Raw genomic sequence first — 14,672 nt, 5'->3', positions numbered from 1 at the left:
TTGGTTGTAATAACTATTTGTAATAGCTGTTATTGTAAGTTGTATTATTATTTGGGGGTTAAAATATACTTCTATTAAAAAGAAAAGAAAACTGTGTGTATTAATCTTGTTGGCATATATCATACATTGGACATATATCGGCATTTATTTAACTACTAAATCTAAATTACAATTTAACTCAGTTTAGGCTATTTGAAATTCTAATACGTAACTATCTACAGACCCATCAAATGTTGAATCTGTTTTGTATTGGCCAACACAAAAGAACTTGTAGGAGGTAAGTGAATTTCTTGAACTGTGCTCTTGCTATCATCATTTTGTAAAATAAGTCTGTGACATAGTTCGTCCTCTACAATGCTTTCAACAAAGTGAGAAAAGAAGTAACCATTACTGCTGTATTAGCATACTAAACTCTTGAAGATTCACTCATTTTAGATACAGATGGCAGTGATTTTAAAGTATTATGTTATTATGAGTATAACGTGGAAAAAACATGAGCTAGTCTACTATATCAAAGCAATAAATGTTGTAGAAAAGACATATTGTACCACTAAAAGAAAGCTACTAAGTGTTACTTGAGTTCTAAGTCATTTCTATCATTATCTTTATGGGTAATGTTTTTCACTGGATAGATCATGCTGCATTGAAATGGTTGGTGAATTTTTCAATTCTAAAGGCCAGGAAACAAATTTTCTCCAAAAATTCCAAAAGTACAACCTTAACATTATGCACCACCCTTGATGAAACCATGGCAATGCCGATACATTATTCTGAATACCACATGTTAATGAAGAATATAAACACCAGATAGTAAGGAGGACCAATCTAAGGTACAACAGAGAATAATTCAGAATAAGATATTCACAAATGATGGCGAAGAACTAATGTACTCCAATACTCAAATGAAAGATGCTCAGCTAAAGGTGCAAATTTCAAACCAACTAGTCACCCCATGCAACCAAAACGCAAAGATGTACTGAGCACAAGAGAGCTCATTATGTTAGAAATAAGAAGATACCAGTGAAGAAATATAACAACTGTGGTTGATACTGCCACACTCTACAAATTCTCAAACACTCCATCACCTTCACAACTTTTCATTGGTTTGACACTAAGGTTTTAAGAAGTCACAAGAGAGAGTGGGAAAATGCCTCTACTGGATTGGATACTGGGGATCTATATAGAATTGGTATAAATCATCTGAACTATTTTCTAGAATCAAAATGTTCTATTTAAGAAGCACCATGAAAAGCTGTAACTGTATTGTGTTGGAGTACTTCTTGAGAGAGTTGTTGTTAATACGATTGGTCCTCTGACACAGTGTAAAAGTAGGAATAAACACATCATGGTTCTGATGAACTATTTCATCAAATGGACAGACATATATGCTGTTCCTAACCAGGAACATAGAATGTTAGCTAGGAAACTAGTCAATAACTTATTTTCAAGATTTGGGGTACTTATGGAAATTCCCTCAGATAGGGGGCAATACTTTTGATTTGGCTTGTTTGTAAAAATGTGCCAAATTCTTGGAATCTAAAAGCCCAGGACAACAGTTATTTATCCATCTTCCAGTGGCATTGTAGAATGACACCACGACACTTTTTATTTAATTAGCAATTTATGTTAATGAACATCAGAAAGCATTACATATATATTTTTCACTGATACTTATGAGTTATCAAAAACTAGTACATGAAGCTTCAGTCAACAAACCTTTCCCATTGATGTTAAAGTGCCATGGAACCACATCTAGAGGACAGTCAGTCAACAGATTATTTTCAAGAATATGCAGAAAGACTAATGAACATCAATGATGTCAAACATAACTTTACCCGGGAAAGACTACACCAGCTAGTGAAACAATGAAAAGTTGCTATGATGTTTAATGCTGGTAAGACTGGATTCCATTGACTGACTTAATATGACTGTATCATTCCTCGTCACAAGGAAAAAGAGAAACTACGAAGCTAAGCAGGAATTGAGGAAGTCCGTATATTGTACTGAAAATAATCATTGATGTAGTTTACAGAATCCAGAAGGCCAGGTAGTCAAAGCCAAAAGTCATCTACTGAGATCATCTTTGGAATTACGTTTGCGATAGAATGGCCAACGGGGTAATGTCAGAAAATAACTTTACAATAGAAAGTCAACCTGGTGAAGAGCTCAGTTTTCCTCATGAAACAACTTCACGAACGACACCAAAGATAGAGAGCCACCAATGAACTCGCTCGACCACCAACCTTGTTAGAACCCCTCAAGTGACAGAACAGCAAGTAGCAATAAGGGACACTAGTTATCCCATCTGCATACCATAACCTTCAGAGAAGAAAACCACAAAAACTTTGCAAATGGACAGATTAGTGTACTGTTTTAATTTTGTGAAGAATTTTTCAAATGGCTTCACAATCCAAGAAGAGGACAGTTATAAGCTATATTTTTAATGTTTTAATTTAAATATTTGTTAGAGGGAGCTCGTAATTACGAGGATGCTAAGATTTGGAAAGTTCGTGAAAATTAAGAGTCGAAAATGTTACAATATAAATATGAGTAAGGGTTGATATATTGATTGAGTCAGTTCAATGTCAGAAAATTTATTCAGAATTAGTAGTGAGAGCTATCGTGTCTATTCTGCTGCTATTCAGTTACTCGTTTGTTTATCTAATAATGCTAATGAAGTTAGGTGTATATACTATTAGTTACGGAATTTCGATTGAAACGTTCTTTTTGAACTTAAACCTACATTAGTTTCAGAGTTTATGTTGAAAAACAGTATTTAATAAGTTAGGCCTACAAATGAACGTGGCTGTAGGAAACGTTTATTAAAGAAATAAGTTAATTCGTTGTTGTTACGTTGGTTATACTTGACGTTACTTTTGCTGAACAATACAATAGAGTTTGCCAAGAACAGAACACTTTATAGCAATATGTTTAAAAAGCCAACAGGGTGCACATCGGTAATTGGAATTCGTAGGGTTAAAACAGGTAATCAGTCATATTACAGATCATTGAAATTACTCTCAGTTCGTAGTTTTCTTAGAAAGGATATAATTTTGAACAAAAATAGTATTTCCACTAAGAAGGTCTTAATAAAACAAAACTGATTGCATCATTTTTGCCTGAAGTGGGTGAATGTTTTCTTTTTTCCTGGCACAAAACGTACCTAAATGGCATGCAAAATAGTTTAAGCCATGGCGAATGATCTTAATATTGAAAAAGAAATAATATCCATGTTATATGGGACAAACTTTTATGTGTTAGTGATTGATTGGTTGTTGTCAACTACAAAGCTACACATTGAGCTATCTGTGCTCTGCCCATCATGGATATTGAAGCCGGTTTTTAGCTGGGCCACTGGGAGAGCTAAGTGTCAGATACAGAAAAAAAAGTCGCTTTTTTGACATGTTTGTCATTTTCTATTCGTTTAAGAAATAATGGTAAAAAATTGATTATTTTTGTGTCTACTTTAATGTCAGAAAATCTATTCGTATTACAAACTTACATCAAATTGTTTTACTTAAATATTTCTACAACTATAGCCAAGTCAAGAAAAAATAGAGAAAATGTTTCTTATAATACAAAAAGATGTTACTTTTAGAAACCATATAAACGAGTTTCTTCAACCTTCTCATTATATTATGTTTAATTTTGTTCGATAAAAACAGTAACTGACAAATCTACTGACTAAAACTATTCGAGTTCAAAATGTAAACAACCTACTATTAAAAGTGCAACTTGGAAACTACACATTCACGAAAAATAAGGTTATATAACAAACTATCAATATCTATGGAGTTTTGAGTCCTTTTTATTTCACTACACAGTAACCTAACTTAATATAAATTAATGTGAATAATATTATGACATTTCGTCAAATTCATTATTCGATATTATACAGCGGACCAACTGTTCAATGATTATATATGCATATCTTAAGATTTCTTCCCAGATTTTATTTCCAGTTTCACTTCTGGTGAAAAAGAAATATCTAACATATATATATATATATATATAAACTACCGATAGTTCAAGCATGCCGAACTATCACATTAAAAAATAATGGCTTCAATACATATATAGAAAATTATACAATTCCATCAGCCCTGTGTAAAGCAAGAGGAACAGTAGTCTTATAGAATGCACACATTTAAATAAAGACAGAAATATTCTCATGACATAGTTCTGAAGCTTTTTATCATTAATTATAACAGAACATATCACAAGTTAGACTCATCACTTTGCCAGTGAATAACTAAAAATCCAATAAAGCGATTTCTCAATAATGAAAAGTAGATGAAAGTTCTTTGAAAGACATTTAGGTATAGGTTTATAGAAGTTGCACCTAGCTGTGGGCTATAAACCTAGGTAGAAATTCCTTGTATAAAGAGCCACAGCTAGGTGCAACTTCTATAAACCTAGGTAGAAATTCCTTGTATAAAGAGAAGTTGCACCTATCTGTGGGCTCTTTATACATGGAATTTCTACCTAGGTTTATAGAAGTTGCACCTAGCTGTGAGCTCTTTACACAAGAAATTTCTGCTTATGTTTATAGAAATTACACCTAGCTGTGGGCTCTTTATACAAGAAATTTGATAAATCTGATAAATTTTCTTGTAGGATCTGAGAATATTTCAGTGTCTATGTTAGTCTAATCTGAATAGTTACTAAGGAACAATCACTGATAATAATGAACGATTTTTTTTATTGATAAAAATTGAAGAATTGATACAGATACTACTTAACGCTATGCCAAACTCTTTCTTTCAATACTATTAGGTCTATTCAGTAAGCCAGTTGTTGGTACATTTTTCATTGCTATTACGCTTTGCTCCAGTGACATAGAAATGTTAGCTGTGTCTAGTCGTTACTGTAGTCTAGCACATTTTATATATTTGCATATATTAACAATAATTGTACTTTAATCATTATGAAAATCAACGCCTAGCATTGTTAGTGTAGTGAATTGTTTGTAAAAAAACAAAATACGTTAATGTGGAAGCTTGTATTGAAAGACTTAATATCTAATATACTGGGAAAACAAGGCATCGTTGCAAGTGATGTACGTTTAATGGAGCGTTCATTACAAAATCCAATCCGACACAAAGCAAAAGTTGAACTTTAAACGTCTTATTCTTTCTATCTTGCCGTTAAAAACTGCTATGCAAAGAGAAGGCTTTGAATAAATGTATGAAGGAAAAAAAAAGTAGCTTTTTACAAGAAAAGCACTACTTGTTTTATTTTGAATAAGCGAAGTCTAATGTTACGTTGGTGAATGCTGTAGGTAAGTCCCAACACGAACATTCTCCCCATCTTTATGAAAGTATTTACACTATAATTTATGTAAAAGATTCGGTTATGTTTTTTCATCGAAACACACATAGTCAAGCATGAAATATTTTCTGTGAAAAATACTAAATGGCTTTGAAGGTAATTTCTTAGAGGTCGAATGAAAGTTAAGTTGCAAGTATCAATACGTTTTCTTTAATCCACCTTCTGTGTTACGTAAGTGCCATAATTTACAGAACTGAGTAATTTGTTAGAGGTCGACTGAAAGTTAAGTTGCAAGTATCAATACGTTTTCTTTAATCCACCTTCTGTGTTACGTAAGTGCCATAATTTACAGAACTGAGTAATTTGTTAGAGGTCGACTGAAAGTTAAGTTGCAAATATCAATACGTTTTCTTCATATTGTTGTTTATAATGTATCATAGTTGTGTAATTAAGTCAATTTGCTAACATAAATTGTTTGTTTTTGCTTAAGCGTAAAGCTGACTATAATCCCCATCGCAGGGAACGACCTATGTATTTTAGTGTTATAAGCCCTCTTGCTTATCGCTGAGCAACTCAGAGAGCAGAATTTATAGGAATGTAATATCACAAATTAATTTCATTGATTATCATATTACGTTTATCAGCTAAACAATATGATATATTCGCAAGTATTGTCATTACGATAGATAATTTTATAAGTGCATCATTGGAAAAGTTCCAACCTTGAACCCTGAAAAAGTCGTAAGATTGTAAGTAGTACTAATTTGAAATAATAAAATACTATACTTACTGGTCAATCACACAAAATTATCATTTATAATTTTAGATTTCCTCAATGCAGTTGTTAGTTTTAATGTTCATTAAATGTTACACGCTATTCCACTTTTATGCTTTAGAAAAATTCAACACGTTTTTATGTATCGCATTGTTGTGTTAATGCTTTTGTACATTAAAGATTCTGTATCTCTTTCGCCAACAAAGGTCCCCGAGGGATCAGCAGTAAGTCAATAGACTTATAACTTATTATCTGCGGTGGACAAAATGCAGATAGCCCATTGCGTAGCTTTGCATTAAGAAAACAACAATAGCCCAACAACGCCAAACGTTAATGGTATACAGCAGAGATTTTATTCATGGCTTAGACTATATTCACGTTTCGAAGGTTCACACAGAAAGAAGTTAACTTTCAGACTATAGATAGTTAAAAACTCAGGAAACTTATACGTTCGAATATTCTGTCGAAGAAAATACAAACGCATTTTAAATTTATGAAATATGTGGTTATTTTTTCATTTAGTGGTGTATCAAGATTATTTTTTATTCTTCAGCGTAAATTTGTAGAATGGGCAAAGTGTGTTGTGTCCGACGTGGGCATAACATCAAATCCCGATTTCTAGAACTTATACCGAGGACTTTACATTACTTCATATTATTTGTACAATGCTGTTCTTCTTGTGTTGTAGAAATCATAATTTCCACTTCTGCTTACGTCATCGTTTATTTTACCCTGCAATTTCTTACCTTTAAATGAATATTCTTTGTTCAACATTCTCAATAATGTTTCTATACTGTGGCCTGTACCTCTCTCTCTCTCTACATATGAATTGTAAGTAGATGTTCTAGTATTATTCTAGTATTTCAGCTAGTTTAGATTCTTCATTTCTAGCCCGATGTTCAATGTTCTACTACTATAACTAAGCTTTCATTATGACATAATGTTACTCCATGTGTAGGGATTGGATGTCAAGCTTTTGATACTTATGTGAATCAAATACCTGGAACCACCAAGCTTTTGATACTTATGTGAAGCAAGTGTCTTGGGACCAACCAGCTTCTGATACTTATGAGAATGAGACATCGAACATTTTATAGTTGAATTTAAAATCAAACTTTTAAAAGTGTATCCAATCTGTATATTCTATGCCGACTATAAGTAAATAAAATGCTCAAAAATGTTTAAGTTGACCTGACATTTTCGTAATGTCTAGAAAAGTATAAATGGAGTGAATTAATAAAACTAAGAAGCTGAAAGGTATTCTTTGGCAAAATACTCAGACTTATGTAAAAAGAAGAGACTATTTTCACCTAATGTTAAATAAATGTATTTATGTTACCAGTCAGTTTCAAACATATCGATATAAACTTGTTTCGACAAGAATGAGGCAGGTGATAAACGCCTCTAAGTTGTACATGTACCAGTAATGAAGCATTTGAATATTTTACATGTTTCCTTTGTAAATTCACTACAGTAATACTTGCTGTTTAGAAGAAAACTTACAACTTGCGGAGCACAGAACATCTGGCATAATTATAGTACATTTAAAATTCCCTCCCTCTATAAAATGGTAGTTCAAACCTTCCAAACTCAACCGATATTTTAGTCGATTATTTGTTGAGATTTTGGTTGGCACAAAAGAAAATTTTAACAAGAGACTAAACTAAAATAGTATTAGACTAACTCTTAATATGTTTAGTTGCCATTGCAGGGTATTCTATTTGCCTATGACACCTCTAGCATAGAAAGAACTAATCTATAGACTAAGCCAAGATTTTTTACAGCTGCTTATTTAGGGAAGCTTTTTAGATTCATATCTTCAATGTTCTATAAGGTTGGTTAAGGACAGTCGCATGAAACTTTTCCCACTCGGTACCTCGTAGCATCCTATTAACGTTAACAAAAGGGCGGTATGTAGTGCGCAATACAAGATTTGCGACGGCTAGTTGACAGTCTAGTTAGCGACTGTTATACAAGTACGTATGCAACTTTGAATACGATTTCACGGACAGCCCATTTTTGGACTATATATGTTAAACATCGAGTGATGGAGAGGAAATACTTGAAAATGAATGCCTTTTCCTGACCCTTTCTCTTGATGCTACAAGGGAAAGAAAGAATGAGTTTATGATAATTTAAGACAAAGATGGCAACTATAACATTTTTAGTGCTTTTCTGTGACTATTGAGTGTATGAGCAATAGTAAAAATTGCTGGCGATATAGCACGACGGGATTAGCAGTATCGACCCGAATTGGTCTGTCCAACACCGAAGAAAAGCAATGGTTGTGTTACTGGCAGACAACTTCACGATTCCTACCTTAAGAATATAATAGTTGTTTCAGTTCTGATACTTGAAAAACCTGCCCTCTATAAACTCTTCACTGAATATCTCGTGTGAACATTACATTATCTTATGTTCTTGAAAGGCCTAGCTTGTATATTATATTGATCGCTTTGTTAAATAAAGTTTAACAGAAAAGCTCTAGGAAGTGTTAGGGACTTTTTTTTTCATCTACATGGATCACGAAAATTCGACATTTTTTGTTGATAAGCTGATAACGAGTTTTGCTTTTATGAAGAACAAATATCAGAATTTAAATTAAACCTAATGGCCAATGCATTAAACCACAAAATTGTATTTTTACAAAGAAGAAGAATAACATACTTAAACTGCATATAATAAGAAGCTAAACGAATTTATTTTAATTTTTAAGAACAGATAGTTTTTGGTCGACCATAACCCTTAACAACTGTATCCATCTTAGAAGACGTTTTTAACATTTGTATCCATCTTAGAGGACTTTCTTAACATCTGTATCCATCTTAAGGGTCACTCTTAACATCTTTATCAATCTTAGAGGACTTTCTTTCAACTCATGTTTTGTCATGGAAACATTAGATTAAAATGAGCAGTTACAAAAGTTAGTAAATCAATTTACATTTTGTGTACATATCTTGCTACTCCAGAATTAATAGGACAAAGAAATGACAATAAAAAGATAATCTATTTCTTGTCTTTAAATTCAAATCTTCACATAATTCTAAAAAACTTTTTATTTGCGAATTCTGTATGAATTTCATTCTGCAACCGGTGATTTAACCAATAAGTTTTTTTTCTTTTAATTTACTTTAAAGTAGCTGAGAAAAAATTACGAAACTGAATACAGAAAATACAAAGATTCAATGTGCAGGTTTCAGTTTCACTATTTTTATAACATTATGTTATAATATTGTTAAACAGTGTACAAATTGTTGGAATGATAAGTGTAATCGATGTGCGAGTGCATTCTGGACAATGGGTGGTTTTCTTATAAATATGCAAGAGGGAATCCTCAATAGCCGCAGTTGTAATTAGATATCAAATCGGTCAAGAGATGGTGCTATGAGCTAAAGTTTGTACTTGAAAAAACTAAAAACTCAGAGCCATTGTATAAGCCGCTTTGCTGTGGCTAAAAATATAAGTTAATTTGTAATTTTGATATAATACGACAATGTTTGAAATTCTAAAAGTAAATTTTAAAGTAACTGTAAATTTAAATACTGTTTTAAGATTCAAGGCAGTAAATGTTTTGTTAATATATTGCTTAAAAAAAGTACAGAGAAATGAGGATGTACGTTTCTAAACGGAATATTCACAAAGTAAAATTTTCAGTGCTGACTAATTCATAATGACAGGTAAACAAAGCTTCATGTGCAATAGGAATTAACATAAAAAACACGCATTTTAAATTGTTCTGAACACTTACACACGTTAAATATATTGTTTTATAAGTGTCAGTTTGAAATAAATGCAATGTTTAACTTTTCGCATGTTGAGCTAAGAACCTATTTATACCTTGCGTAATATCTTATAATGTTAAATTTTGCTAATGAAGCTTTTTGTAATAATATCTGCGTACCGTTAAAAAGTCATATTTTATTTTCAATAATTTTGACTAATTTGAGAACAAACTATTTGTTTGTTTGAAGTTAAGCACGAAGCTACATGATGGATTATCTGTGCTCTGCCCCTTACGTGTATCGAAACCCGGTTTCTAGCGTTGTTAGTTCGACGACATACCGTTGTTCCACTTGGGGGAGGGCTTATTACTCTGAATTATATATTGCTGCATTTTGATAGCTCGTGTCCCCTTTTTTCTCTCACGTTTATATTATTGGAAACTATTTTGTCTGACTTTATTTCAGTTTTTATGTTAATATATATTTTCTACTAATAGTCCAAACGTATTCCTAACAATTATTTTCCTTAGGAGTTAATATTCTTATATTTTCTTCATCCATACAATTTTTTATTCTCAGACGATGCGAGCGAGATTTTTATTTGCCCTTACTTACTCTTAATTAATCTTTCACATCTATTTTTGATTAACAGGATTCGTAATATGAGATGCAGACAGTCATAGTTTTCGCATTAAAACAAATTTATGCCTTATTACGTACACTAGGTATCATAAATTTACGCTATTCGCACATAATGGAAACAGATGGACACGACAATGAAATCATGAATAACAGTCAATCATTGTTTTGGGACCAATATGATATCACAGAACTATATATACGACTCGATAAATTTGTGTACGTAGTTCCAAGAGATTTTCGTCAATAAAGTAAGAGGAAAGTTGTGTTCGTAGTATTTATGGCTCATATTATCATTTCCTGTACATATAGACTGAGCATAATCCTTATCAGGATGAACAAGTAGGTTGGGGTGAATTTAAGAGACTTCCTGAGACGAGCTGCAACATTTATTATAGTTATATAACATATACGGAATATTTCACGACACTGGTAGAGCGCCATATGTTACAAACTTGATAATACATATGCTAGTTGATAATTTGTCCCTAAGACCTAGTTTCGTAAAGGAGAAGTTTATCAAAATAGAATATTTGCTAAACATTTCTGCCTACTCTTTCATAAGCTACATCATGCACATAAATAATGCCTGCACATTAGATAATCTACCAATACAATGTGTTTGTTTGTAGTTATGCAAAAAACTACACAATGAACTATCTATGTGTTGCTCATCACTGATATTGAAACCCGATTTTATGCGCTTGAACCACTGGAGAGCCCAATAGAATAAGAAAAACACGTATTGTCATAATCAATGTTGTACAATGCATTTCGTTAAGCCTAATTTTTAAACCTATACTTACCGATAGGGTCCTCATAGCCCATCGACTTTTGAAACACGATTTGCATAAATTACGTATGTATCAAACTGCTTGATTACAAAGTCACTAATAACATATAAGTCACACAAGTAAATGTAAAAAATAACATCAATATTGAAATTAATTGCATACAAAAATGATTTACTTCACCAAGTATTTTTAGTCAGTTCTTTACACTAAATGTTATAACCGACTGAAACATAAAATTGCTTAGTGCAGCGTTTCCCAAACTGTGTTCCGCGGAACCCTAGCGTTCCTACAATATATCAAGGGGTTTCGCAAGAAAATGTTTTGAAGAGATGTCAGAATAGAGGATAGATCCAGATATAGGTATGGCTCAAAAGCTCGTCAACCCATAAATCTTACTACTCTGTATTCCCTTTGTCATTGACTATTTCATTTATGGGCGGAGCCTAATTGATGACTTGCTGTAAGTTAGTCGCTAGTGATAGTCTAGTGCAGTGTTTCAAGGAAACAACAAGCTAGTCTCGAGTTTGTGAATATTTCATAACATTACAAAATTACAGTGATTTCAAGTATTGATACTACTTAACCATGGATCGATTGCTAAAAGAAGGGACTTTACAGTGAAAATCACGTTCTTCTGATATATTGACTGTAGCTGAAGGTGGATCATTGCAGTACTTTACAGCCAAAAAATCGGAAAACGATCTTCCCAAAATGAAGCAACTACCACCCAAATCAGCTGAATTAGCAATACGAAACGTCAGTAAGACGAAATCTGTTTGTCTTCTGGTTTTACATGCGTTGAAAATAAAGATTCCCTTGAGGCAGCATGTGTTATGTGCAACAAAATATTACCCAACAGTTGTATGCCGCCTTCTAAACTGCGACGGCATTAGGAAACACATTATTCCAAAGATAATGATAAAGACATTATATTTTTTTTCAAGAGAAAGGTAATTGCGCTTACAAACTGTAAAACCTGGATGTTAAGAACTGTCATCCAAAACGCAACAGAGACATCTTACAAAGTGGGTAACTGTACTGAGCTTGCGGGAGAAGCACTTGCGATTGTAGAAAACCTCATTAAACCTTGCGAAAAACATATTGTAAAGTCTATGCTTGATGAGCCAGCTAGTAAAAACTTTGAGGTATTACAACTGTCAAACAATACTGTTGCCCGTCAAATTCAAGATTTTGCTGCTGATGAGCTAGTTTCCCGACTGAAATCTTACGATACATTTTCATTACAGCTAGATGATGTGTTGGGGCTTGCAGTGTGGCTGATATTTGTGCGTTACGTGTTTGATAAATCTATTGAGGAGGACTTGCTCTTATATGAATCTTTGGAAAGCAACACAACTGGTGAAGAAATATTTAACTGCATTAACAGTTTCATGAAAAAATATGTGTTGATGTGTGCATGGATGGTGCCAGAGAAATGGCTGGGAAAACAGCAGGTGTTGTAACACAGATCAAACTGTGGCAGCGGCAGTCACTGTGTTTTCCACAGACAAGCACTTGCTGTTAACATGATGTCTATATCTCTTAAAGATGTGCTGGATGGGGTAATGCATATTATGATTATATTAAAACACGACCACTGGAATCTAAACTATTTAAAATTCAGTATGAAGAAATGGGTAGGCAGGATACAGCACTGCTTTTACATACAGAGGTGAGGTAGATGTCACGAAATAAAGTGCTTCTGAGACTTTTTTTTTTTATCTTCGTCGTGAATTTTTGGTATTTTGCGTGAATCACCAAGATAAGACTGTTTGTTAAATACCTCGGCGTGGATCACCAAGTTCAACTATCAGACTGTTTCTTAAATACCTTGTAGCTTCTGAGACTTGCCAACTGTGCAGATATCTTTAGAAACTAATTGAAGTGAATCTGTTGCTGCAAGGAAAGGATGTTAGCATTTTTACTGCAAAAAACAAAATGTCATCAATGCTCCCGAAACTGGCATTTTGGACTTCGTGCATAGAAAACAGGAACTTCGATAGCTTCCCGACATTGAACGATTTTCTCTCCGAAATTAATTCTGTCCCGGATGAAAATGTTTTCAGTGACATTACACAGCACCTGCATGACTTACTTCAATTTGTTGGAATATTTTCCTCCATCAAATAACTTCGATGAACGGTGCGTAATCCACTCAGCTTATCAGTGCAAAATTATGAGAACTTGATTGACATGACTTGTGACTCCACGCTGAAACAAATCTTCAGCGAACTTCCGTCGATTCAATTTTCACGTGTACCCAAATGTGGCGAAACGTACATTTCATGAGCTCCTGAGCTTTGATATAACATACTTGTGTGGAACTGGATTCTCATGTTACACTGCAACAAAAACAGAATGCCGGTCCAGTCTGAATGCTGCATCTGATTTAAGAATCCAGCTCTCCAGAAATACTCCAAATACCTAACGGATTTGCAAACAAAAGAAGCAACAGCACTCTTCCCATTACAAAGGAAAACAATTTCAAATGCTTTAAGACTTTGCTTATGTGTTATGAAGTTAACACTTAAGTGCTTTCTTGAATAGAAAACGGTTTAATTCTAATTAATGTATAAATATAAGAAATAGAAGATAAAGTTCTATAAATATATTTGTATATGTAGTTACCTATTGAACGAAAATAATATTTTTTATGTTATTTAACTTTTCAACATAAGAATGTTTTTTAAGTGTTCTGTCAATAGTTTTAGAGCTCAAAAGTGTTCCATGGCGAACAAAAAGTTCGGGAAACGTTGGCTTAGTATGACGTAACATCAATACTAAAATCCTAACAGACAAAAGGGACAATAAAGTTGTGATGGAAAGGTAAAGAAACAAGTAAAGTGTGATACAATGCCCACAAACAAATAGGAATCTTGGTACGTAACTGAAAACCTAAAATGGCTCATACAATAACCTGTTTGTCCAGTTATATGGGTCTTACTACTCTAAGATTTTCTGGACCAATGTATTAATAAATTATTTAGGAATTGAGGATTTTTACTAAGGTACTAATAATGATTATTATTATTTATTTTTTCTTCTTCCTCTAATCCAATGAAGGGTCAACTTATAAATCCTATCTACACCTCGCTTACAGATATGGGTTGCACAAAAGGACAGCTAAGCCTCGCTCACATAAATTAAGGCATCGTTGGCACTGGTAGTGAAAGACGATAATTTCAGGATAAAACGAATGCTAAGTTGTTATACAATAATGTTGTCGTTACTGTAATATCAAATTTACAGCAGAAACAGTCCGATTGAGCTATGAACTAAATCATTAAATCTGCAAATACAGAGGTTGTTTTCAGAAATATACAAATTTATACTCTTTGAATCCCGAAAGAGGGCCAGGCATGTGTTGATAGTTAAGACGCTCGGCTCGCAAGCTGAGAATCGCGAGCTCAAATCCCCCGACACCGAACATGCTCATCCTATATAGTTGCTGACTTGGGTTAGCCCACCTCT

General features: G+C 33.3%; 1 pseudogene; it reads left to right on the top strand.

The window, feature by feature from the left end:
• Positions 1 to 14,672, top strand: part of LOC106468321 — a 31,602-nt pseudogene that overhangs the window by 3,251 nt on the left and 13,679 nt on the right.

The sequence above is a fragment of the Limulus polyphemus genome, unplaced genomic scaffold (genome assembly GCF_000517525.1).
Source record: "Limulus polyphemus unplaced genomic scaffold, Limulus_polyphemus-2.1.2 Scaffold87, whole genome shotgun sequence".
In the NCBI taxonomy this organism is placed as follows: domain Eukaryota; kingdom Metazoa; phylum Arthropoda; class Merostomata; order Xiphosura; family Limulidae; genus Limulus; species Limulus polyphemus.
This window is presented reverse-complemented; position numbering and strand designations above follow the sequence as displayed.